Here is a 27,376-nt window from a genome sequence, read left to right on the forward strand (position 1 = left end):
ATGACTTCTACATGATGATTTCGATACTCCCTAAAGGCCCCGAGACATTAGCCTTGTTCTAAATCTAAACAAAGCTTGGCAAGCAACTGAAAACAAACAACGAAACAATCCGCCAAAATAAACTAACTTTGTGGCGCCAGCTTTCTCGGGTAACGCATGAGCAACCCTAAATTCTAATTTAGTGTCAGATCAAACGACACCCAAACGTATAACATCGTGATTAGACGAAGTCCTGCTGAGGTAAAGGTGCATATGTTCAATATACAAGAAGCTGTTTTCATGAACACACACACACGCACACACACACACACACACACACACACACACACACACACTCGTATGACAGGTGTGGGATTGGTCAATTCCAAACTCTTAAGGATCTATTGTGGCCAATACTGATACTAATACTGAAAGGTATAAACCCTAACCCACGGCCATGGATAAAATAAAAGCTTGAGTTCAATCAATCGTTTACAACAGGAATTGCTTTCACATTACATGACCTAAAACAATTGATATGCCATAACCCCCCATATATATATATATATATATATATATATATATATATATATATATATTGGCAGCAACTCATTATTAAAACACGTCTGATTGAACACGACAGAGTTATTGCTTTTTCCGATTTTCTGCATATCTTTTCCATTCGCCAAGAGGTCTTTTATATTTCAGCTAGCATATTGTATAGAATGGCGCCCAAAAGTTGTTGTTCCGCCACATTCTACTCAAGCGCTTACTATCGGTGCATTCGATTATATATATATATTTGTAGTCATCGACATATAGTCCTGTTTCGTTGTATCACAACTCATCAGTGCCGCTAGACTAGCATCTCTCCCAAGCCAAGAATTGAACCTAGAACCGTCGTGTTGACAGTCGGCGGTTCTCCCACTCGACCATGGAATTGACGCCCGTAAATAACTCGTCGGAATGTCTATTTCAATAGACACCCGCCACCATTTTTATAGTGCTCAAATCGCCTGTTCGTAAACAAACAAACAACGAGCTTCGCATTTTCAGCCAATTAAGTAGCGGGTGAGATTATTTACGACAGTGCTCTACCTAAAGAGGGGGGCTTAAAATATAATATAATATATATATATATATATATATATATATATATATATATATATATATATATATATATATATATATATATATATATAATCAAAAATATACGACTCTGCGATTTAATAACAGTTTAAAAACAATCAAAGATGCATAAAGCTAATCCAGGTAGTTTACTCCGAGCAAGTGTCCTCCATAATCAGAAAGCCAAACACAGGACTCACCAAAAATGCAATACGGAAGAGAAATCAGAAAGAAATTACACATTGACGACCAGATCGTCAAATATGATATATTAAAACAAGAGAAATGTAAAAAAAAAAAAAAAATTCTAAGCTCTATTTTTTAATATTATAATTATCGAGCTATAATTTACATTTGATTATATTTATTTCTGAATTTCACCAAGTACTTTCACCGTTACGCCACGGATCTGTGACATTAAGGATGAAGTACTTGATGAATTCACTTGTAAGTGACATTTTTCTGAATACGACTAGGAAGTACTTAGGACTTCTATCCGATCATGGGTAGCGGAATAAGAGCATACGTGGATTAAATACAAGTTCTGTTCGAAATTCCTCAAAGATTTCCAAGTTCAACGGAAAGATTCCCGTGTTCGACAAGATACACCCGAAGAAGGTCGGATATTAAATCGGACGAAACATTATGAAAATAACTCTCAAGAGCAGCTGTACAGATAATCCAAATAATACGAACAATTTTCATCTACACAACAACCAAACCAAATCAAATACTATGAATAAATATTTGAAAATATAAAAAACATAAAATATTTGAAAATATAAAGAATTAGAAGCATTAAAGACCTTTACTAAAATGGCTGGATTCGGTATTAAATAACCGAAAAAAGGTTGATATGCCGTAAAACCAAACAGCCTAACCAAACAACTAGACCATGTACCATCAAACTGAACACTTGAATGTACTAATGAAAGTTTCCCACATACACTCCTGTTCTGTAGTTGTTGGTATTCCCATAAAACACACCACCACCACCACCACCACCAACAACAACAACAACAACAACCACAACAACCTATACATGCACTCACTACTCGTAATAACAAACAAAAAATTCTATTACGCCCTTGACAACTAATCAATAACAATACATCTATATCTATCTATCTATATATCTATAATAGTGAAAGTGTCTGTCTGTGTGTGTGTCTGTGTGTCTGTGTGTCTGTGTACATTTCTCTACGCAATAACTCTGTCAATTTTTAGTATACAGACTCGAAATTTGACATACAGGGTACTGAGATTTGGGAAAATCGATGTGATCGGTTTTCGCCCTGAACTTTTGCTGTTAAGGGGTCAAAGTTCAACGATTTGACCTTTGAGAACTCTACCAAACTCCTTCGACAATTTTGGGTCTAAACAGTTGATATTTTAGATATAGGTTCCTTGAACATGGATCTAATTTAATAACTTGATTTGACTTCAAACAATACATGTTAAGGGGTTATGATAGGGGAGAAAGTTAAAAAAAATTGACCGCTTTTTATGTTTTGCTCAGCATACACCTCCAAACACCCGGGCAACGCCGGGCTGAAATGCTAGTACTCCTATAAATTCGTGTTACATTTGTGTGCATTGATATTCATATTAACCCCCCCTTTTCTAGTTAATAAGAAAATACAATTTTCTTATATATGGCATTGCACTGTTAATGGGTCAAAGTTCAATGATTCCACCTTTGAGATCTCTACCAAACTCCTCCGACAATTTTGGGTCTAAACACTTGAAATTTTAGATATAGGTTCCTTGGATATGGATCTAACTTAATAACTTGATTTGAGCCCAAAACAATAAATGTTAAGGGGTCATAATAGGGGTCAAAGTTAAAAAATATTGACCTCTGCGGTCTCTACCAAATTATTCAGACAATTTCTGGTCTAAACATATGAAATTTTATATAAAGGGTATTCAGAGATAGGCAAGCTTTTTCATCGGTTTGGATCGAAAACTTTTAGTTACCAATATATAAATGTATGTATGCATGTACGTATGTTTGCATGTCTGCTCAACACTTTTGATAGAGGCGACGGCTTTTCTCAAGATAAGAATCGTCTTAAAGTTCGACCTTTCAGACGACAAATATCGAAAAATTGGCTAAAAACATTAATATCTTCATCTTAAACTGGGCACTTTTCCACGGGGGAAGGGGTCGCCTTTTTCACCGATACTTTTGAAAGTCATCCTCTCCTTTCGATTGTCTAACCTTAATTAAAAAAAATGTCACTTCTGGTTTGGCGGTGGTCGTAACAGCATAGACGTCAGGCTTTTTTCCCGTTCTTTTCCTTCTTCGCGGTACAGGTTCGAGCCTGCCTTCCTACTACTACTACATTTTTTTTTTGCTCAATATACACATCCAAACACCCGGGCTAGGCCGGTGTGAAATGCTAGTCTATCTATCTATATATCTATAAAAGTGAACGTGTCTATGTGTATGGATGTGTGTGTGTCTGTGTACATTTCCCTACGCAATAACTCTGTCAATTTTTAGTCTACGGACTCGAAATTTGATATACAGGGTACTGAGATTTGAGAAATCGATGTGATCGGATTTCGGCCAGATATTTCGCTGTTAAGGGGTCAAAGTTCAACGATTTGATTTTGGAGAACTCTACCTAACTCCTCCGACAATTTTAGATCCAAACACTTGACATTTTAGATATAGGTTCCTTGGACATGGATCTAACTTAATAACTTGAATTGAGCTCAAAACAATAAATATTAAGGGGTCATAATAGGGGTCAAAGTTAAAAAAATTGACCGCTTTTTTTTTGCTCAACATAAACCTACAAATACCCGGGCAACGCCGGGCACCCATGCTAGTATATCTATAAAAGTGAAAGTGTCTGTCTGACTCTGTGTGTGTCTGTGTACATTTCCCTACGCAATAACTCTGTCAATTTTTAGTCTACTGTCTCGAAATTTGATATACAGGTTACTGAGATTTGGAAAAATCTTTGTAATCGGTTTTCGGCCAGAAATTTGACTGTTAAGGGGTCAAAGTTTAGCGATTTGTCTTTTAAGAACTCTACCAAACTCCTCCGACAATTTTGGGTCTAAACACTTGAAATTTTAGATATAGATTCCTTGGACATGGATCTAACTTAATAACTCGATTTGAGCCCAAAACAATAAATATTAAGGAGTCATAATAGAGATCAAAGTTTTAAAAAATTTGACCTCCACAGTCTCTACCAAATTACTAAAGACAATTTCTGGTCTAAACATTTGAAATTTTACATAAAGGGTATTCAGAGATAGGGCAAGATTTTTAATCGGTTTGGGTCGAAAATTTGGGCTACAAATATGTAAATCTATGTAGGTATGTTTGCATGTCTGTCTAAAACTTTCGACAAAAGCGACGTATTTTCACAAGATCAGTATCGTTTTGACGTTCGACCCCTCAGACGACAAATACCGAACAATTGGCTAAAAACTTTAATTTCTTCACCTTCAACTGGGCACTTTTCTGCAGGAAAGGGTTGCTTTTTTCGCTGATATTTTCGAAATTCATCTTCTATTTTCGATTGTCTAGCCTTAATTTAAACCTGCGTCACTTCCAGTTTGGAGGTGGTCGTAACAGCAAAGACCTCACGTTCTTTCACGCTCTTTTCCTCCTTCGCGGTACGGGTTCGAGCCTGCCTTCTTACTACTACTTCTTTTTTTTTTGCTCAACACACACCTCCAAGCACCCGGGCAACGCCGGGCACCCATGCTAGTAAATAAATAAACAAACAAATAGAATAAATAAAGTTGCCATATAGAAACTAATAAATAAACAAACATTAAATGCAATAAAATAAATTATTAAAATAAAATAATATATGCATTATATGTGTACGTGTGTACCTGTGTGCATGTGCATGTATGCATATGTGTGCATGTTTATGTACACATATATACGTAGATGTGTACACGTATACATATTGGCGTGCACACTTTGCCAAGCACACGGAGAGTGACCTCCCTTAGACTATTCCCTTTATCTAAAAAGGATATTACATGACGCTATTACAGCAGTCATTAACACTCCTAAGTACACACGTTAAGCATAACACATTAAAATTTATGATTTGCGTACATTAAAAAAAGGCTACAATAAATCCCAACAATACTTAATATCCATCACAACTGATATCTTGGAAATTGATTTGTCAGCCAGTTTGCGAGACTGACTTCCGGAAATAAAGAAATAATAAAAAGAATAAAACAAAGTAAAGCCTCGCCGAACAGTTGTATAGTTTTCTTTTATTTTCCTCAGTGTAAAGAGATACTATTCTCGAAAATAAGGGACATCAACACCTACCATCTTGTACGGCACATTATGCTGGTAAATAAATGGAATAGAATTGAAAATTATTGAAAATTCCTTCTTATATTGTCATTATTCTTTTATATACAAACTTGTGTCCAGTGTGTTTCCTACGAACCGCATTGATATAGCCTTCAAACAAAACTCCTTATATATATATATGTATGTATGTATATATATATATATATATATATGTATATATATATATGTATATATATATATATATATATATATATATATATATGTATATATATATATACATCCATGAAATTTTTCTCTTTTCCCACTTTTAATAATGAACATCCAAACGGATCTTCCTGTCATGATTGCAATAATGAAATTTTATACCCGCATAAAATTATTATTATACACACACACACACACACACACACACACACACACACACACACACACACACACACACACACACACACACACACACACACACACACACACAAACCTTCAACCTTCATAACATTGTCGTTTAGAACAGATTATCACTTAGCACACTGATCCATTTGGTCCAAACAATCCAAATGATGCAAGTTATCAATCCCCATCCAAACAATTCCGAAACACACATACCTGATGGTAATAAAAGAAGTTGCTACGATCATTATTTTTTATCTGTATAATACCAACGCAAATAAAAATAGCACTTGGCATTTTCAGTGTCTTATTTTGAGTTGGATGATCTTCAAAGACGACTTCCCTAAAATTGGGCAACACATTTTTTAGGGGTTTGAAAGGCATTCTGCCAATGTATATACGTTATCGTTATTTTACTGGAAATGCGCCAAAAAAACACAAGAATACAAGACAAGAATCAACAACAGGAAACAACCGTTTTGCTTTCGATGATTCTTTTTATAAGGTTTGGTATTTGTTTGATGCGTGCTTTTTTCTTGATCTCAATCATATTAAGCTATTATATCGCAAGCAAATTCGATTCAATTGCAATTATTCGATATCTTTCTCGAAGAGATTTGTCTGGCTCCTTTAAATGGTCGGCAGGTCTGAAACTATTTTGGCTCCTTTCTTTTGTTCTCTGCTAGAACGCATTGCAGTAAGTGGATGTTGTAAGAGCCGCATTAAATATGATCTTAACCTATCAGCTTGACTTTAAATAATGGTGTGTACCGTCCTTAAGTCGGAGACCATCATCATGTCAGGTTTGGTCATGATCAGTTTAGTGTGGTCTGTAGAAGAGTATATATGCAGAGGCTATGACCTTGACATTTGGCCTTTACCTTCGAAAATGAGGTTCACCGTCCCTAAGTGGGGACCATCGTCATGCCATGTTTGGTTCAGTGGCTTAGGCTGTAGGAGAGTTGTACACACACACTTTTGCCGGGCGACGATCAAACTAATAGCAGACCTAGTATAGGATTTAACACCATATCAGAGCCATCAATTATAAATAATAGATAATGTCACTCTTCTCTGAAAGTTTAATTTCAGTTTTATTAAGTGATAAAGGCACCGGTCAGTACTTGGTTGACCATAGCTAAGGTTCTTAACTTACAGACTCTAAGACAAGAAAACTAAATTCTCAAGTACCTTATGCCATAAAAACAAAAAGTTAGGTGGAATGGGGGAAGGGGAAATGAAAAAGATGTTTATTATCTTCAAAGACCTCACTGATCCTTTGACCGTTTTTTATGACTCCCACCCAGGTTGTATTCTAACTTGATAAACGAAATAGAAAAATGTATTTGGTGGAAATATCACTTTTGACGGTAATTCTTGGCCTGAAGACGTAATCCCCCAACGTGGGTGATTACAGAAACATGTATGCACATATGTAGCCATTAATGTTTATATAAATAAAATTAATATACCTGCTCTGTTCACTCATCGAGCACTATTTTGGTAGACACATGTTGTTTCATTGGATGTACTTCTAGGAAACTAAACTCTACTGGCTATATATATATATATATATATATATATATATATATATATATACATATATATATACATATATATATATACATATACATATATATATATATAAATTCGTATTCCTGTCTGTCTGTTTGTTTGTAATTTGATTGATATATACAAAAGGTTCCTTACTTTATTCTCTCATTTATTTCTATATATAGTATGATTCTTGCAGACTAGATACAATGAAGAGATTATCTTATTTACATAGTAAAAAATGACTAAGTTCAGCATCGCCCCCCCCACCCATTTAGCCCCAAAAGTCCCCAAGTGATGTCAAATCCTGGTGAAAATGAACAAACGGTGCCGTTTTAGGCCTTAACATATGTAACTTTTAGTTCTGCATCATGAAAAAAAAAAAAAAAAAGAAATGAAAAAAAAAGTCCATCATTTGACCCCCCACCATTTAGCTCCAAAGTCCCCAAGGCCATAACATATTGAAATCTGAGTTCAGCACCATGCAAAACTGCTAAATAGGCATACACAGAAAATTGTGGACAAAAATCGTAAAATAGAATGTTTTTATCAGCCCTAAAAGAGCCCCTGGGGGCACCCTCAGGAATTATCGCAAAGTATAGACAAACAAAATTATATAGAAATAAGTTAATTACAACTTTTCAGAAAGTTTTATAAAAATCCAAGGCATCGATTTTTTTTAATAAGCAGAAAAGTCAATTTTAGCCATTTTAACCCGAAATGCATCCATAGGGGTGGGGGCAACCGGAGTTTTCCTGGAAAATCCGTTCTGTTACTTTTTTTTACTTATATTATGTTTAATGTTTGTGCAAGATTTTAAAAAAATCCCAAGTTATTGGGAAAAGTGTGGACAGACGAACGGACGAACGGACGAACGGACAAGGGTGAATTTACAGGTCCACTCTCCTATTGTTGGAGGGACCAAAAAGCGAGTAATGGTATCCATTAGACCATCGCATAGTAGTTTTCAAATACGCTGGAAATGAATATTCGGAAGTCGTGTCAAAGATTGCTATCTACTATCAGCGCTTTGAAACCCAATAAAATCTGCAATGCATTTACTTAAAAACTAGTAAATAAACACAATCGTTCTGTAAACGACCTCAGGTACCGAGCAGTTTATTAGATAAGCAGATTATTTTATGACTTCAAAGATACTGCGGTTTTTTTAGGATTTCTATTTTGAACTTGCATAATTCACGTACCGGTAAACACCTCGCAGGTTGTGTTACGTCACACGACACAAGCAGAAATAGTATATCATCGAAAAAATCAATGAACACGCATTTCAAGATTCAATTTAAACTATCATGAACTTTGAATCTTCATAATTATAAAAGAAATAAAAATAAGCTTAATTAATAAAGGTGCTTGTGTAGAATTTGAACCAGACGTAACTAACCGTCCGCGCGTCTCGGATCATGACGTCATGCGCTCGGGTTTCACTGTAATCTGACGTAAGACGATGGTCAATGTGAAGCAAAGGAGTAGACGATCTTTCGGGAACATATTGGGGAAAAAAGTAATAAATAAATAAACGGGACAAGCAGGAGCTTCTCGACAGTTATCTTTTCGAGATTATGTGGAGACAGAGATTTGGTGATGATTCTTTGGTCTCCATCTTTTACTTAAATACCGGAAAACTACCCGGTTAGATTGGCGAAGTTTCTTCCACATCCGCTGTCTCTTTTTACCCCACTTTAACATTTAAATGTCTGATGCGACCGTAGAAAAGTCTAACTCATTCGGTGGTCTTAATTTAATTTTTAAAAATCGGTTGCCCAGCCGCATCCTACAGGAAAAAAATGTTCATGAAAAGAAAAAAAAAGAAAAGAAAAAAGTTACAAAATAAAAACACCTGTAATATATAATATATATATATATATATACATATATATATATCTTCTCTTCTCTCTCTTATATATATATATATATATATATATATATATATATATATATATATTATTATATATATATTATTATATATATATTATTATATATATATATATATATATCTTCTATCTTCTTTTCTTTCTTCTTCTATCTATCTATCTTCTATCTATCTTCTATCTTCTTCTTCTATCTTCTATATATATATATATATATATATATATATATATATATATATATATATAAATAAAATGAACTCATTTTTTCCCGCTGATTTTGACATTAATAGGATTAAAAATCAAGATATTTCATGCAAATATAATATGCACAAACGGCAGAATAATATCTGAGGTGTGTTATAGGCTTATTACTTCTCAAATTCCTCGATAATCTTAGATTTCTATACTTTTTCTGCTGAGAAGTCACGGCCAAAATCGGTTAAGATCAATGGAAGTGGTAAAATATTTTCTCTCTAATAAATTCCTCCTCCCCCTGCCACCACTTAACACCGTTTGGGGATCGTTCACAAGGAACAGCTGAGAAGAGAACACCGGTTTGGCTTCGTAGTTCTTTCATGTGAAGTTATTTAAAATCACTAAACTAAGCTGCAGTGCTCTGTGGCGTAGTGGTTAGCGTGCTGGACAATTCACATTGCTATTTCACGTTCGCGCCGACCTACCGTAGTCGTTTTTTTTTTCCCTAAGCAACTGGAATGGACTTTTCTTGGTGGCCGAACTGTTAACGTTGCAGATGTTTTTTTTTTCACACTTTATTTTCCTACTTTTACTCATGACTCCGGGTTTGATCCTTCCTACTTACCTACCATAACATTTTTTAAAACTCCCCCCCGTCCCGGAAACAAACACTCGGGCAACGCCGGGTACCACCGCTAGTATGTATGTATATATATATATATATATATATATATATATATATATATATATGTAACTCCTTCATTTACTCACATAAAATTGATATACAAAAGTATAAATTTATGCGTAAACTTTGAATATTTACTTCCAAAGCGCTCAATACGTAGGTAGAGCTAGTTAGTAATTTATAAAATATATATGGCGATTAAGCGACACTGAATATTCTGCGTTTCATCCACTCTAGGATTCTTCAGGCTTATGCGCGAATTTTGTGGTTGTCTGTCGTTTTTATATACGTACCTTCTTTTGAGATTTTAGATAGCCAATCAGCTTTCTAATATCCACCGCGCCCTTCCTATCAGCCAATGGAATGCACTTATAGGACAAAGGCCCATTTGACCTCTATTTGACCTGATTATTTGCGTGTATTCTACTTAGCCTGGATATCTATCTATCTATCTATCTATCTATCTATCTATCTATCTATCTATCTATCTATCTATCTCTCTATATATATATATATGACACATAAAAGTACTTAAAATATTGTTAAAAATATGAAAAAAAAAACAAAAATTGGTTTTCTTATTAGTTTTGTTCAATTTTGTTTGATAAAAAAAAAGTTTTAAAAAATACAACTTATTAATTTATTTATTGCGGACTATTATCCTCATCTTTTTTAGTTGTTTCATGACGTTTCGGTCAACTATTCGTCTGGCCTTCGTCAGGTGGTAACCGCGATGGGATAGGAACTGACAAAGGAGAGGAATAGTTGGCCCAAAACGTCGTGAAACGACTAAAAATGATCAGGATAATAGTCCTCAATGAATAAATTAATAAATAATACTCATCTCAATAATGAATTCCAATTAAATAATAAAAAATGCAACTTGTTTATTTTTTTTTTACTTAAAATTTGTCACAAGAATAAAACAGTAATTGTTACGGTAGATAGTTGTTTATTCTTTATTTTTCGTCATATATTTTTTTCTAGTGATTTTATTATTTTTAAATTTTTTCTCAAGTAGTGTTGTTACCCTTTGATAATCGGCGACGCTCGGCGAAAGTCGGTGGTTGACGTTATATTCCGAGCAAAGCCGATCGCTCAGTTAGTTACGTCTGGTTCAAATTCTGCACAAGTACTTAAATAAATAACGATTAGTTTGCTTTGTTTTACGGCACATCAATTTTTCATATTATTTAATGTCGAAATAAATAGCAATACTAACACGAGAGGCGCGTATCTGCGGTTGCGCGATTGTCTATGTGCATACTCTTTACTCTTTAAGCTATTAGACATATGAAGGTGAAAGTTGCTTGGAATGCTCTACCTATGCAGATTGCTCTAATATTTTGTTTATTTACTGCTGCGACGACAACCCACTCATGTATAAAAATATAATTGTATATTTTATAGTTCAGTTGCGGCAAACGAGTGGGTTGATAGACGGATAGAGGAAGCAGAGGAATTGGTGGAGGTTGATTTCTCCAACTCACTAAGCAGCAAAATCTATTCGATCTCATTTTCGGCTAGTTTAGATATCATTCTTGGACACTTCATTCATCCACCTGTAAAAGACCATTGTGGAATTTCGTTTCCGCCGTCAATGTACTCACAAATTCCTATACAAGACATAGCTCACACCCATTTGATTGTTCATTTAATAACAAGTGTATTCCCGTCTGCAGATAACCTTTGCAGATGATTTTCGCATATGTCATTGCATCAAGTTAATAGATATTTATTTTACAACCAGTTATATATTCGTGTTAATCAACTAAGTTTTGCTTCTTCCGGCCAGGTGCGTGTTCGTCTAGCCTCTAGTTATTCTTGCCGGCTGGGATGTACGGTATACCAAACTCGATATTCAATATTTACGTATTTTTTATTATTACGATTGAGACAAAAACCATCGCAAGAAACAATGCTAATATTTATAATAACAAGGAAAACATATTAAGACTAACGTGCTTTGCGCATTGGTTGATTTTAAATCTAAACACGGAATCTTGAATTTGGAACTAAACACGGGTAAGGCAGGTAATTGTATTTTTTAAACTATATACGATTTTTTTTGACGGCTTCACCTTTGCATTTAATTTGAGAAAGGGAGGTTCACTCTCGAAATTTTCAAAGATATTACACCATCTCGGATACTTTTTTTAAAATATAGATATGTAAAAAATCTTGTGCAAAATAAAAATCTTCTGAAGATCCAAATACTGCCTCTGGTGTTTTTTCATTGCTTTTGTTCATAATTTATTTCGCCATTCCGGTTTTTCTGTATTGCCATCAGCCTACATAAATACCCGCATACGTATATGCAACAAATATCGTTTTATTAAACAAATAATTGATTTAAATTGTTTTCAAGACATAACTGAACCCAAAAATGATCAGCTGTGAGTCATATCTAATAACTCGATGCATCTGGCAAGTCGCATGCACACTTAACTTTTGAAACATCGTAATATTTAACAATGGCACTAACAGCAGGTGATCTTCGAACCTTTCTCTGTAGATTTATTTTAGAAGTAATTCTAAATTTCCCCTAAAATAGAACCGGCACATATTCTTTTTTTCCAGAAAAGCGAGCTTTTTCTTTTTAAGTTATTTTTTCATCTACCTCAACTCGCATTGCTTGCTGGTATACAAAATAACGAAACTGGTTACATAAGAACATACATATTACTAGCTGAGATACACGTTTCAGAAAAGGAGACACACACTTGGAATATTTAACAAATTCAATAAACCAGATCGTTCAAACGTTCTACGAATCTTATATTTTATTTTGTAATATTCGTTGTTCAGTGTAAGCTCCGTGAAATAAATTAACCGTTTATTTTGTGATATTTAAAAAAAAAAAAAAATGAAAATCGCTCCAGACAACGCATGAAGCCACTTGATGTAAGGAGCTTACAATTTAAAGCTTCTCTGAATTGATGCAGCCATTTTATTTGGAACAACATTTCTCTTATCTTCTCTTCGCTTCTAAAACTAACATGGCTTACAAGTCAGAAGGTCATGGGCCCAATGGATGGCTTTAATTTGATTGATTGATATCGAAATTCAAATTGAAATATGAAATAGTTGGGTTAACAAAGTCATTTAGTTGCAACATGAATTGTTTTGAAAAGAACGCAAAAGTCTTTGCGAAATTGATACAGTGCTTAAATAACAGAAGTCAATCTGATAATGCGAGAAAGCATTATTTATCGAAGAGAAACCCCCAAATTATGTCTTTACATACAGAAATGACATCTCTAAAACGCATGGAAGCTGAGACGATTACAGACTATGTTATAAGGGCTGAAACAACGGCAAATCCATTAAAAATATCTGGTAGAGTAATGATAACTGATGTCCTACTGATTTCTATAGTTTTGAAAAGATTGCCAGACTTAAAGCCGTTTACAACCGTGATAAACCAGAAAAAAAATCATGATTTTTAGTCAATTCAAAGTAGCACTAAGAAGTTATGAAGAAACTGAAAAATAACTGAAACACTGTAAAATAAGGAATCAACAAGTATCTTGAAATTCGAACATACCCATCCAAAAACGGGGGGGGGGAGTATATATTATGTACGTATGTCCAAACTCGTGCATCGTCTAGTGTATAAAATGTTCTTCTAATGAATGTGTGTCTTTTTAGGCTCCTTCAGTCTTTGACGGACACTGGATTCCCACGAAGGGGTGCCTGCGCGTGAAATCTTTGTGGTAGGAGTTGCACAATCTCCAACCACACATATCCTGAGTCGACATTGGCAAGTGAAGTGTCTGTACAGGACGACTGGAAACAAATGCCGAGATAAGCGGAGAGCACATATAGCGCCTAGAATTCCCAAATGGTCACCCATCTGCTACTAACCAGGCTCAACGTTGCTTTACTTCGGTGATCTGACGAGAACCAGTGTGTCAACGTGATTATGCTGTATAATGAATGTGTGTATGCAGTGTGTATATACGTTTGTATATATGTGCCACCATCATCTATACGACATGTGTATATACGCGTTGTTCATCTAATCTAGTTTTTCTATCGTTCGTTGAATTAATGCGTGTATAACACTTACGCCAGTGTTGATATATTAACAGATACAGTTCAACAACGGACATGTAGTATTTACAACAAAAAGGGGCAAATAAAAGTTCTCTGTTGTAACATCGGGCCAATCAGAGAAACATGTCTGGTCCGTCTTCTATATTTTTGACAGATTCTCTGAAAAGCTGCAAAAAAGATTCATCACAATGAATCAACAAATCTCGGGTTGTCTTTTCAGCAACTTTATTTACCGATGTTTCCTCATTGAAAGTTGCAACGCTGATCCTAGATTAGCACATTCTGATTCCCTCTAGTGGGAGCTATTATTGTCTGTGAATCCTCTTCTCCTTCTTTCGACCTCGACTGCATCTCACTTTCACTCCCGATTCTTGATTGATTAAACCATACGCGTCGTTTTCAATCTCTACCCTAATTCCACATCACTTTAAATGACCTCTACGTAAGATAACGTCAGACTCTAGAGGTAAACATATTTTTAAATTATTGTTTGTGTTCTAACATTCTTTACTATTAAGACATCTTAACATAAATAAAAATGACATATAGTTTGCTTGGAGCATTGTGTGAGATATGTTTCCAGAAGTGATTTAAAAGGCTATCACAATGCGAGGAATGTAATGTAATCGGCGTTGAGGAAGAAAGACGAAAGCAAGTGACAATTTGTATATCAATAAGTATATACATATATATATATATATATATATGTATATATATATATATATATATATATAATATTTTTTATTTATATAGACAAATATTACATAGTCGTTACACTGAACATGCTAATGTTTCGGATTACTGGTTGGGAAGAAACCAAAAGTCACTCGTCAGGCGACGTAATGAAGCTTATTTGCCACCGAAGGCATCTGGTTCTCAAATTTATGTAAATAAAAATATGTTTTGCTCTTTTTTATTGAGCACTCTTAATAACCTCGTTCTAATTCATGAAATTTATCTCCTGAATACCTTTAACTTGGTATATATATATATATATATATATATATATATATATATATATATATATATATATATATATATATACTAAGTTATAGTCATTCACATACAGTTAAAGTTATAGTCATCCACATACAGTACTGTTACGCTGTATCATAGCTCATCAGTGCGGCTAGACAGACAACTACCTGAAGCCAGGATCGAAACCCGACCGCCCGTACGACAGTCGAGGCTTCTAACCATTACGCTTATTGGCTACTGCTGTGCGGGCTGTGAATTGACGATGTTTTCACATCGTCCTAAATACCTAAACTCTATTTGTTTACACAAAGAGCATCGCTTAATACGCTAATGGTAATTCATGTATCATTTTCCAATATGTTTAACTCAAGATAAGGAGAATTATATATATATTCTTACTTGAAGAGGTCTACTGTGTTTAACAATTATCCGTAATATATTTCGGGGGAACCCCCTTTTCAAATGGTGGATGTAACATATCTTTTTAAAGCAAGCTGGGTGGAAGAGTGAAACAAATGAAAAAAGTTTAACATAAATAATTTCATTTGCAACCTATTTTAAAATTATTGTGTGTGTTCAAACGTTCCTTACTATTAAAACATCTTAACATAAATAATTTCATCTGCAAATATTTATTTCGCTATGATAACATCTGTTTTTACAAATATTATAACAATCATAATGATCGTCGACCAGCACATCTTTTGGAATTGCCCTACTTATATCTAACACCAACAAAATCAAATTATACAGGGTGACCCCCCCCCAAAAAAAACAGGCCCCGTGTACACTTTATTAATTAGAGTTGGGGACCGTTTTTTGGGTCACCCTGTTCTATCACCCGTAACAAAAAACCGCAACTTTTCAAATAAGAATTTTTATCCTAAGAACGACAAATGCTTATTTTATGTAGATACAAACATTTTATAGGGGAGTCCGTAAAAAATGTGAAGAACTCCACTAGTGAACATACGTTTTTATTTTCATGTATGTTTGACGCTTCGACAAACGGTAACACCTTTATTGTATATTGTGGAGCCCCCGCGAATGTAATCATTAAGGAATCTGACAATAACTAAAATTCTTACAAAACTCAAAACTTTCTCGTCTGCTTCTTTTCTGTATTGGGCTTGGGAACTATGATATTCGGACATGAATGCATGCCGGTTGTATTTCATGGCTGCCGTCAGAAAACTATTGCTTTTGAACATAAATATTGAAGAATGTTTTCAGCGGTGTAGAAAGGTCAAAAATCAGTCTCCAGAACAGTGAAAGAATATCATTTTGTGAATCTTTTACTCTTTCCCGACTCCTGGCCGTGCGTATATTTGGAGACAGCCGAAAGAGGCGTTCAATTCTGACTTACTTCTTACAACTGTTGAACATGGAGGTGGCTCAGTAACGATTTGCAGGTAACTATAACTTGGGAATCCATTTGTCATATATTTTCCCTGCATGAAAGATTCAATAGCCAAGATTATTTGTAAGCTTTCGGTGACCAATTCCGTCTTATGGTCATGGAAATATTTCCAGACAGAAATGCCATTTTTCAGGGTGATAATGCCCCCATTCACACGACAAAAGACGTAAGTAAATGACACGAAGAACATTCAAGTGAAACAGAGCGTCTAATGTGGCCACCACGATCTTGAGAGTTAAATATTATCGAACATTTGTGGTGTATTTTTTAGAAAAAAACGAGTGAAAAGCCGATATCTTTATCATCATTGAAAGAACTAAATATTGTTTTAACCGAATAATTGTACAAAATTCATCTAGAAACTATTCAAGCATTGTATGAATCCATTTCATGTCGTTTTCAATCAGTTATTGATGCAAAAGTGGGCCCTATGCTATGTTAAAATAAATTTATTTAAAACTAGCAGGGCGACCCGACGTTGTTCAGGATTGAATTAGGATCAACGAATGCTCCACACTTCCAATATATTTATGATCATCAGAATCGGTGAAATTGCCCCTTTTTTAATCAAATCAGTCGTGAGCTTCATAAGATTGTATTTCATGGAAGGATGCCATCAGAACCCCCCCCCCAAAAAAAAACATTGTTTTCGGTTATTTTCCACCATTTTGTCTAATTTTGTACATATTTCGAAATAACTTAAAAGAAAACCAAAAATGTAAGCCAATGTACAATTATCCAATCAAGAAAGAGAAATATACATGTAAAAACTTATATAGAGTGGGGAAGAGCAACTCGCTTATTTAAATTTGGCGCCCTAAAGCGATAGTTCTCCAAGGATGGTAAGGAAGGACATATTTGAGAGGGTAAGGCTTACATTTTCGTTCTTAACGTGCCACGGCTCACACAGCACGCGCATCAATAACTTTTTTCGGCAGAACCTCCCAGGACACCTCATATCCTTGAAGGACAATCTGCATTGGCCAGCACGGTCCTCTAATTTATCACCATATGGCTATTTTTAAAACAATCGTCCTAGCACCTTGACTCACCTGAAAAACAACATTCGTCGAGCTGTCGCCAATATACCCGTTGATATGCTGGAAAGAGCTGGCCGAAACTTCAGAGTTTAATTAACTCAGTGTATAGAGAAAAATGGACGCCATCTTACTGATATCATCTTTAAAACTAGTAAAAAAATAAAATGTAAGTGTTGCACTAGTTGCAATTCAAAGAATTACATGTATACCTGCATTACTTGTGTTTTAATTGCTATTCTAAATAAGCAACTTGCTTTGCCTTAACCTGTATATCGAAAACTATTCAGTTGGTGCAAAAATAATGTCGCTTATATATATATATATATATATACTAGCAAAAGTACCAGTCGTTGACTGGGTTCAAAAACAGCCTATAGAAAATGGACTCTGATTTATGAAAGTATGATAGGTTATGAAAAGGAAGGGTTGTAAAGAGATAGGTTTCGAATTTGGGGGTATCAAAACCAAAGCAAAATATGATGAAAGTAAAAATAAAATAGATAAACCCCATAATTTATTATACCATACCTGTTCACACTGAAACACACTTATCACAATATTCTGTGGATCTATATTAAAAAAACCTTGTTAAACTTTGTGACATATTTCCATTCTATGGAGGTCAGGCGCGAACGAACACCCTATAATTTTATTATACCATATTTCTTCAAACTGAAACATAATTATCAAAGTATACTTACGCAGATAGATATGAAAAGTCTTTATTAAAATTTGTGCCTATTTCCATTCTATGGAGGCCATGCGCGAACGCAGACCCCACAATTTTATTATACCATCCCTATTTAAGTTAGAACATACTGATCAAAGTATTATTATGTACATCTATATCAAAAACACTTGTAAACGTTTTTTTTTTTAATTTTAAATGTTTTATTTCCATACTTTGTTGACCAGGCGCGAACGTAGACCCCACAATTTAAACGAACTTCCGTCCTGCCAGATCAAGCATACCCATTCCTATGTCTCGATACATCTTCTATCATTATATGTAATCAGTTTTTTAAAATAGTCAACCATATAGGAGCCTATTCGTGATCACACACACACACACACACACACACACACACACACACACACACACACACACACACACACACACACACATACACACACATTCAGCTTTATATATATATATATAATATATATATATATATATATATATATATATATATATATAGTTGAACGTCAAAAAAACGACATTAGTTTTTGCACCAACCTAATAGTACATAACCTAACGATACGAAAAGAAAAAGAAGCGTGCATATATACATAAATGCACTCTCTGAAAGTAAGAAATAAAGTGTGTGTGTGTGTGTGTGTGTGGGAGAGAGAGAGAGAGAGAGAGAGAGAGAGAGAAAGATAGAGAGCGTGAGAGAAGGTGGGGGTTAAAATCAAAATATATTCATCCATTATATTTGCACCCAAGAACTTTTAACTGACAACTGAACCGATATTTGTGAGATGTGCTTCCGCCAAACAATGTAGCTCATTAACTAATTATTATTGCGCATGCGTGTTCACGTTAGCGGGATTCATTTAGGATATGAGGTTAAGCACTAAAAGAAATTAAATCTTTACAATCTAAAACAAAGTGTTATAAAATACATGCACGCAGTAAAAAGTGAATGAAAAAATAAGCACTATGAGAATTTTCCTTAAAACGAGATACAAACATAAAGGATACAGGGTGCACGAGCGAAGTAACGAACAGATTAAGATCAAATGTCCAATGGTGGCATGCACACGGGAACAAAAACCGGCTATATCAGAATCAGTCTCGTTTTCATTCGCAGTCAGACAAATACATACGTTAAAATGCACGTCCAACCTTAGTCAGATATAGATTATTGTTCCTTATTTTTGGTGCTCTTTTCACAACTGAAGGTTTGGAACCATCTCTCTTCAAGCAATACTGTACTCATATTACATAACAAAAGCCGTAAACTTAACAGAAGGAGTAATTGACATAAAGGAGGTTAATTTATAACCTTTAGTTTACAGAAGTTGGTTAAACCATGTGACTTCCGGAAGAAGGGAGATTTTTCTGTTTTCAGTTGAAAACTCGAACAAGCGAATGCGAAACGTGTCCTCTTCCTTGGAGAGCCGAAGTCAGAGTAGAATGGATGGAAAAATGCAACTAGATGTAACGAAACAATCTATCTATCTATCTATCTATCTATCTATCTATCTATCTATCTATCTATCTATCTCTTTCTGTTTCTCTAAGGTGCAGAACACATTGTTAAAGTCCAGGGGCCCCTAACCCTGTTTGTGAATATTACAAGTTATCTGCATTAATAAACCGCTTGTACGAAGAAAACGTCGGCGTCCGAGTGATTGTATCAAGAGACGACAAATACCGCAACGAGTATATGATTATTTATACACGACATGGACAAGCAAAACTATTACCCTCAATCAATTTTTTTTTTATAGTGGGAGCGTATAAACTTATACTCCAACAATTCATTTCACCTGCAAAGCTTATATCATCCCTTATTATGGAATACGGAATTCGAATATATGTAGTATATTATTTTTAAGAAAAGAAATATGTGTTTATTTTTACGTGAGTTGGCAGATCACGTTTTGTACGCTCACTTTAGAAATAACAGTACTTGCATCTACATTGAAAGAATAGAAGGTATATTGCTCTCGCATTTAAGTCTGATCGTAGCGTGAGCCGAAGGTTTACGAGACCAGAGTTCATAATATTTGGAACAGAGGTTCGAATGTTTTCGACCCGCGATACGGTTACATAATTCGATATTGATGGGCATAAAATAAAAACCTCAAACATATACATACACACGCACACAAACATACACACGTATTAAACGAAACTACTTTATATATAAAAATATAATGCAGTAAGATGATTGGTGGGATGTGTTGTTTGTATAGAAAGGTAATATCAATTTAGAAATTAGAATTGCACAAAGGAAATTTTTGCTTAGGTGATTGGGGGGTTAGAAAGTAAGTTGACGCGTTTAAGGAAATGATATAACAAAACACTTAGCCTTCGGGCCAAGATCACATTGTAGTATCTGTTCTTATGCTACACCTCACTTTTTCTGTCCGTGATCAGCGGAGGAGAAATCCCACATGACTGAGACCATCTTAATTTTTGTTCCCATCAAGAGTGCCCCATTTTGGGGAGCTGGGTTTTCTCCTCATTAAAAAAAAAAAAACGATTTTGTGTCTAACTCTGCCTTCGTGGAGAAGCAAGTAAATAGGAACAAAACAGAAAGTGGAGAGTGCCAAAAAGCACGTCCTCTTGGCAGACGTGTTTTTTTGAAGACACTTTCTCTACGATGACCTGCTGCACATGAAGAATGCAATCTTACTGCATAACTGTAAAGAATGGGATACTATGTTTTATGATAAAGGCAATTTAAAGGCAACAAAATAGTAAACCTCAAAAGGAATATGTTCTATTGTTATTAATACAAGAAATAAAACTATTAAATGAAATGGAACACGTACATCAAGTCTGTGGCCAAGGTCGCAGGAAAGATGGTGGGATCCTTCTACCGCTCCAGAAGATATCTCACTACTGATGCAATTCTCTATCTATATAAAAGCCAAGTACGGCCAAGGATGGAATACTGTTGCCATATCTGGGCAGGAGCTGCCAAAAACAGCCTATCCTGCCTTGACAGAGTACAAAATAGACTTCGTGGTTTAGTGGGGGATGCCCTTTTCTCTACCCTGCAACCCCTCTCCCACAGAAGAGACGTTGCGAGCCTATCCTTGTTTTATCGTTATTTTCATGGCAGGTGCTCGTCTGAACTCCAATCCCTGGTCCCCCCTCGCCAAACTTTCACGAAAAACACCCGTCTAGCTGAATCCACTGTGAAAAATTTCCCCCACTCTATATCTGTGCCTAAATCAAAACGCGGATTTCATGAGCAAAGCTTCTTTCTTAGAACTGCACGCCTGTGGAACTCTGTTCCGTCTGCCTGCTTCCCTCCGGACTACAACTTGGATGTCTTCAAGTCTAATGTTAACAAATTCCTAATGAACCGCCCCCCTAATTAAACACTTCATAAAATCTCCTCACTAACGTGATGTACTTGCAATAACTCTTATCCCTGAGTGGCTTCCGGGCCTTGATAAGTGGTGATCACTGTGTAAAAAAAAAAAGAAAAAGAAAAAAAAAAGACTGTTACGGAAAAGAAAGAAAGAAAAAAGAGAAAAAAAACTTACTCCGTCAACTACAAGAATAGTTCCTATGAAGAAGAAACACACGAAAAGGGAGGAAAGAAAGACAGACAATCCGTACACACCGTTGCCAATACGTTTGCTTAGCAAGGCGACCACATTTGTAATGGCCCGAAAAAGACGAAAATGTTCAACGGGAATGTAGCACTGCTTTAGATTTATTGCATAAAAATAGTTTTTAACAATAAGTTGTTATAAGTTATCCTCTAGAAAAAATACAAAATCTAAATTTCGCTTCTATTTATTCTTGTATGTTCTATTGTCAGCTTAAATACTATCCTCCTATATATATATATATATATATATATATATATATATATATATATATATATATATATATATACTAGCAAAAGTACCCGTCGTTGACTGGGTTCAAAAACAGCCTACAGAAAATGGACTCTGATTTATGAATGTATGATAGTTTATGAAAAGGAAGGGTTGTAAAGAGATAGCTTCGAATTTGGGGGTATCAAAACCAAAGCAAAATATGATGAAAGTAAAAATAAAATGGATAAACCCCATAATTTATTATACCATAACTGTTCACACTGAAACACTTATCACAATATTTTGTGGATCTATATTAAAAAACCTTGTTAAACTTTGTGACATATTTTCATTCTATGGAGGTCAGGTGTGAACGAAGGGAAGGTGGACCTAATACAAATGCATAGACCCATACTTCAGACCGACAGACAACAAGGCCACATCAGTCAAGCGTACCTAAGAGGGTTCGATTTTGGTATGACATAGCCACCCTATAGAGTGGAACACAAGGGAATGTATATTGCTCGATATCTGCAATCACCACAAAAATATATCGTTTACTTAAAAATGTTCTAATCTGATAACGAATGTTGTTGTTGTTGTTATTATTATTATTATTATTATTATTATTATTAATAGTAATAATTTTTATTAATAATATTTACAACAACAACGATCATCATCATCATCATCATCATCATCATCATCATCATCATCATCATCATCATCATCATCATCATCATCATTAAAAAAACAAGCTTGATATACTCACTAATTTTTCTCTCGAATCAGTGACGTCATCGGCCTGCGAATTATTAAGGTCGTTGCTGGGTTTTATCTGAGGTACAAAACAGAAAAATATGAAATAATCGTGTTATTAAAGGGTTTTGAGATTTATGGTTTTATCTTTCTCCGTAATTCATATCCATACGCACATAAAAAAAAAAAAATCTTTCAATGATGATTGGTGATGTCGCTAAGGTATAAAATTCTGACTTTACCGTTTTTTTTTTAAATTAAGAAAGAGTCCATTAGAATTTGAAATAATAAATTAAAACAAGTGACATTCTTCTTCTTTTTTTTCAATTGGTTTTCGAAAATTTAACTGTAAATTATCTTTTTACAGCAAGAAGACATAATGTGTATTTTTTTACAAAAGAATCTTATTGATAGGATGTGATGAAATAAATAAAGAAACAACTTATTCGTTTCTGTTTACTTAAATGATATATATATATATATATATATATATATATATATATATATATATATATATATATACACTAGCAAAAGTACCCGCCGTTGACTGAGTTATATATATATACTAGCAAAAGTACCCGTCGTTGACTGAGTTATATATATATATATATATATATATATATACTAGCAAAAGTACCCGTCGTTGACTGAGTTATATATATATATACTAGCAAAAGTACCCGTCGTTGACTGAGTTATATATATATATATATATATATATATATATATATATATATATACTAGCAAAAGTACCCGTCGTTGACTGAGTTATATATATACATACTGGCAAAAGTACCCGTCGTTGACTGAGTTATATATATATATACTAGCAAAAGTACCCGTCGTTGACTGAGTTATATATATATACATACTAGCAAAAGTACCCGTCGTTGACTGAGTTATATATATATATATACTAGCAAAAGTACCCGTCGTTGACTGAGTTATATATATATATACTAGCAAAAGTACCCGTCGTTGACTGAGTTATAAATATATATACTAGCAAAAGTACCCGTCGTTGACTGAGTTATATATATATATATATATATATATATATATATATATATATATATATATATATATATATATATATATATATATATATATATATATATATACTAGCAAAAGTACCAGTCGTTGACTGGGTTCAAAAAACAGCATACAGAAAATGAACTCTCAATTATGAAAGAATAATAGGTTATGAAAAGGAAGGGTTGTAAAGAGATAGCTTCGAATTTGGGGGTATCAAAACCAAAACAAAATATGATGAAAGTAAAAATAAAATAGATAAACCCCATAATTTATTATACCATACCTGTTCACACTGAAACACTTATCACAATATTCTGTGCATCTATATTAAAAAACCATGTTAAACTTTGTGACATATTTCCATTCTATTGAGGTCAAGAGCGAACGAACACCCAATAATTTTATTATACCATATTTCTTCAAACTGAAACATAATTATCAAAGTATACTTACGCAGATAGATATGAAAAGTCTTTATTAAAGTTTGTGCCTATTTCCATTCTATGGAGGCCAAGCGCGAACGCAGACCCCACAATTATATTATACCATCCCTATTTAAGTTAAAACATGCTTATCAAAGTATTATTATGTACATCTATATCAAAAACACTTGTAAACGTTTTCTTTTATTTAAATTTTTAAATGTTTTATTTCCATACTTTGTGAACCAGGCACGAATGCAGTTATTAAAATTTCCCTCTCTTTAACAGCGCAAGCCTCCCCCCTTTTTTGAATTTCCAACGTCTTTTTCTGTTTTCTGAAATAGAACAGCGTCACACTTTGCACATGAAACATTTTCAAATATTTTGTACTGATGTTTTTGTTTCTTAATCTCATTCATCCAGAGGAAGTCTCGAAATAAAGACGAAACGTTCATGAACATATAACACGGTTTGTTCCTTTTTATTTCTCTTCTCTCTCTCTCTCTCTCTCTCTCTCTCTCCACACACACACACACACATACACGCATTATATATATATATATATATATATATATATATATATATATATATATAGAGAGAGAGAGAGAGAGAGAGAGAGAGAGAGTGTGTTTATACAGAATCCAGCAACCGTGCAATGCATAACATCACGTATGAAACCAATGGCATTTTAAAATGCTTAATTTTATACAATTAATTTCGTGAAACTAAATATATAGCCCGGAATTTAAATTGTTAACGTTTCTCCTGGAATTGCACCGGTTTGTTATTTTGAAGTCTGACTTCACATGATCATTCTCAAAAATACTACCCCGGTTATTATCCATTTATAAAATGTTAGGTTTAATAGTCACATGTAACGCCGGGTCGTGAACGTTATTATAATAATAATAAATAAAAGAATTTGTGTCCAAGTCTTGTTTAATTTGAAATGACACTTTTGGGATAAGAAATCTCTTTGAAGGTAACTAAATACTTTTGACTGCGGATGTCTATGTATATTTACATATTTGACTCCTTGGGATAGTAATAACGTATAAATAGATAACACAACATTCTAATTAAAATTACTCAATAGTGGAAGACTATTTCTGAAAGATACCCCGTCTGAAGGAATAGACACTCATGTAGATATCCATTTTAAAAATGTTGGTCATATATTGGTAACAACTTGCGTACAAATACTTCGATCTGAATGTTGGCACTCTTCCATTCAGTATTCTTTGAATAGATCCGTTACACCCACCATTTGAAAAAAGGATTATCCCGAAATATATCATGGAAATGTCATATACAATAGACTTTATTAGTAAGACATTTATACGTAACACAATTGAATAAATATATGTATATATAGATATATATATATGTATATTCTTATTGATTTGCTAATTGTCATTTGTTTTCGTCCTCAAAACCAATTACATTCGATTACTTGCATTGTGATAGCCTTCTAAATATCTTCTACGTACCTATCCTACACAATGCTGCAAGCGAACTATCATATATATATATATATATATATATATATATATATATATATATATATATATATGTATATATATGACTACTTCATTAAATAACAAATTAATACACGAAGATATAATTTTATGCGTAAATTTTCAGTATTTCTTTCAACAGTACTCAATAATAGGTAGAGCTAGGTAGTAAGTTATGAAAATATATATGGCAATTAAGCTACACAGAATATTTCGTGAGAATTCGTCAGGCTTATATATATATATATATATATATATATATATATATATATATATATATATATATGAAAATTTTTCGGGGCTACAGAATTTAATAATGGCTAAATACAGACCAATCAACATAATGATTTTAAAAAGTAAAAAATGAAAATAAAGAATAGCTAACTAGGTTTCGTTCCTCGCTCAACAGAGCTAAATCGAGGAAAAGTACGGGGGGAGGAGGAGTAGGGAAAACCCGAAAAATAAACGGGGGAAAAATTACATAGAGACTAAATTAAGTCCTATAAGATTTTCTTTTTGCTTGCAAAGAGAAGGTCTCAAAGACTTAATAAAAATAGTCTCTAGAATTTTTAAATGAGTGTGACTTACTAAGGATCGTAAACAAGTCAGCACTGAAATTCGTGGCACACGCATGGTTATTTATAAGGTGGTCGCAAATCGCAGAACCATACGTATTATTCAGGCATCCGAGGGTGAAAATTTTGCATAAGAAATCTTTGATGGTACATGATTTTTGATGGTACATGATCTTTGATGGTGATTGTTGATATATATATATATATATATATATATATATATATATATATATATATATATATATATATATATATATATATATATATATATATATATAGAGAGAGAGAGAGAGAGAGAGAGAGAGAAAGAGAGAAATAAAGCACTTTATTTCAAAATTTGAAGAGGCTATATTTTGTAAAGAATTTTTTTTCGGATTAAAATTTGTATTTTTATTCAAACATTTCGATACATTTTAATGGCGAATTACCCGAAATGAATTGTTGTCAATTTTCTGTCAGCATTCCTAATTGTTGAAGAAGGTGCATCCATTGTTCACTCTGAATCGGATGATACAAAAGATTTTCAAATATTTCTCAGGGTATTTATTCTCCCTTTAAAGATGCACTCGAAATTTCCATGCAAAGTAATTGAATGAAATACGCTTGAATGAATTCCACCTGTTTGTTCGTAGTAAAGATATTTGGAAGCATAACATTTACATAAAGTTATGTGGATTTTGTTTTTTTTTTGTAAAAAAATGATCTTACCTATTTTTTATGTTTTACGTATTGCTTTTTTTTTGTTTAGTGCTTTCTTTCTTTCTTTTTTAAAATTTATTTTCTTTTTTATTTGAACTTCATTTTTCTATGTTTTTGCTTCTTTCTTTCTATCCTTTTTTTTTACTTTCTTTTTAATCTCCAGTTTCTTTCTTCTTTTTCCTTTCACATCTCTTACATTTCTTTTGTTATCTTCTTTCCTAATTTTCTCAT

The 27,376-nt window shown here is 33.8% G+C and overlaps 1 protein-coding gene across 3 annotated transcripts in view; it reads right to left on the reverse strand.

Moving 5' to 3' along the window:
• Positions 1–27,376, reverse strand: part of LOC145293237 (uncharacterized) — a 284,727-nt gene that overhangs the window by 240,217 nt on the left and 17,134 nt on the right. For all 3 annotated transcript variants that reach the window (XM_080139807.1, XM_080139806.1, XM_080139805.1), the window contains exon 2: positions 22,911–22,976. The gene's annotated coding sequence lies outside the window, so the exon portion shown is untranslated. The remainder of the gene's footprint in view (positions 1–22,910; positions 22,977–27,376) is intronic.

This window comes from Euprymna scolopes, chromosome 14 (assembly GCF_053919585.1).
Source record: "Euprymna scolopes isolate OS-2025 chromosome 14, ASM5391958v1, whole genome shotgun sequence".
NCBI classification, from domain to species: domain Eukaryota; kingdom Metazoa; phylum Mollusca; class Cephalopoda; order Sepiida; family Sepiolidae; genus Euprymna; species Euprymna scolopes.